The sequence below is a fragment of the Grammomys surdaster genome, unplaced genomic scaffold (assembly GCF_004785775.1).
Source record: "Grammomys surdaster isolate TR1022 unplaced genomic scaffold, NIH_TR_1.0 113947, whole genome shotgun sequence".
In the NCBI taxonomy this organism is placed as follows: Eukaryota; Metazoa; Chordata; class Mammalia; order Rodentia; family Muridae; genus Grammomys; species Grammomys surdaster.
Genome location: NW_021612359.1, coordinates 1 through 1,884, shown reverse-complemented (window position 1 = coordinate 1,884; position 1,884 = coordinate 1). Strand labels below are relative to the sequence as shown.

General features: G+C 42.9%; 1 pseudogene across 1 annotated transcript; it reads left to right on the top strand.

Annotated features, from left to right (window-relative positions):
* The first annotated feature begins 169 nt into the window (after window positions 1-169).
* Window positions 170-711, top strand: LOC114635602 (annotated as a pseudogene). Its single transcript, XR_003713502.1, has one exon. The product of XR_003713502.1 is annotated as an LYR motif-containing protein 1 pseudogene (transcript).
* Window positions 712-1,884: the final 1,173 nt, after the last annotated feature.

Below are 1,884 nucleotides of genomic sequence, written 5' to 3'. Positions count from 1 at the left end.
AGAGAGAGAGAGAGAGAGAGAGAGAGAGAGAGAGAGAGACACTGCATCATCAATTCCGGTAACCCCGCTGGCCGCAGGCTCTAGGAGGGAGAGAATAGGAGAGGGGCAGGGACAAGAACGAGGAGGGTGACATCATGACATACGCAAGGATGTCCAAAGCCGTCTCCAAATGACAGCAGCAACCCGAAAAGAAGTCCCATGCCTCTACCGAAGCATTTTCAGGCTTGCACGGAAATGGCAGGCAGTATCAGGGCAGATGGAAGACACCATCAAAGAATAACAGTACATACTAAATGAAGCCATAACACTGTTCCAGAAAAACAAAAATCTCACAGACCCAGACCTGATTAAGCAATGTATAGTTGAATGCACAGCCAGGATTGAGATTGGACTGCATTTCCAGATTCCTTATCCAAGACCTATCCATCTGCCTCCAATGGGTCTCACCCCACGACGAGGCTGGGGACTTCAAACCCATGAGAAACTGAGAAAACTTTCCAAACCAGTGTATCTGAAGTCTCATGATGAAGTTTCCTAACAAAGAGGACAGTTTACTTTTGAGGGAGGTGAGCCAACTCGGTTTTGAATGTAAACCAAGCAATATAACCTTCTTGATTAGAAGAAAAAATTACCTTCAGACCTCCAAAATTGGTCTTCACCTATAACATGTGGCCGCAGGCATCCCTAGAGTTTTTTAGGGTCTTATTTGCTGCCTGAGCTGAGGACTAGCTTGGTGATCAGGTCTGATGGTCATTTATGGTGTCAACTTGACTACACCTAGAATTAACCAAAACCCAAGCATTTGGGTACCTGTGAGGGATTTTTTGTAAATCATTTAAAGTTGGAAGATATACCTTTTGAGGTAGGAAAATACACTTTTAATCTGTATCACACCTTTTAGTTATAGCTTATATAAAGAACATGAAAGAAGGAAGCCTTCATTTTTTGCCTGCTTGCCCTTACTCACTGGCATTAGATTCTACTTCTTTGGGATTCTGACATATCCTGAAGACTAACTGAGACATCCGGCTTCATGGACTGAACAATTACTGGATTTGAAGACAGCCATTGTTGAACTAGCTAGCCCACAGCCTGTAAGCCCCTCTAATAAATCCCGTGTGTGTGTGTGTGTGTGTGTGTGTGTGTGAGAGAGAGAGAGAGAGAGAGAGAGAGAGAGAGAGAGAGAGAGAGAGATTTTCATTCTATCAGTTCTGTTCCTCTAGAGAACCCTGACTAATACACCAGGTTTGCCTGATGTCATCTGCTGAGCTATTTATAGCAGAGCTTGCTGTTTCTTGTCAAGCTCTGACCGTCTTTGCCCAGGACTCTAGCATCTAACTCACCATGATTTCTGAAGAACATATTCCCTTTCCCAGGGGGAAACATCATTACCACATTGACCCCAACTGAAAGTGACCTCAAAGTTAGGGCAATCTTTGTTTTCAAACTGGAGGAAATACTTTAAACTTCAAAAACGTAATCCACCACACAAAAACATTTTGTCCCTTGACCCTGGAGGAATAAGGCAATCCTTGCCTCTCTCAGCTTTTCAGTGTTGAATGAAGCTGGAGTTAGATAACTATAATTAAAATTCATTTGCTCTCTTAGCAACGCCCTCACACCAGCTCTTCCACAGCCTGCAATATGACTGACCTACCATCCAAGAGTTACAGGGTTGGATCTTGTCTTTCTATCTCACATGACTGATCTTATTTGGAACGATACAATCATCCTAACTGTTAGTGCTTTCAAATTTATCCACACAATGGGAAAAAGGAGGTTTCTTTCTTAAAAAGAAAATTAAAAAACCCTTTAGTGACCTAAAAGAGAGAGAGAGACAGAGAGACAGAGAGACAGAGAGACAGAGAGACAGAGAGACAGAGA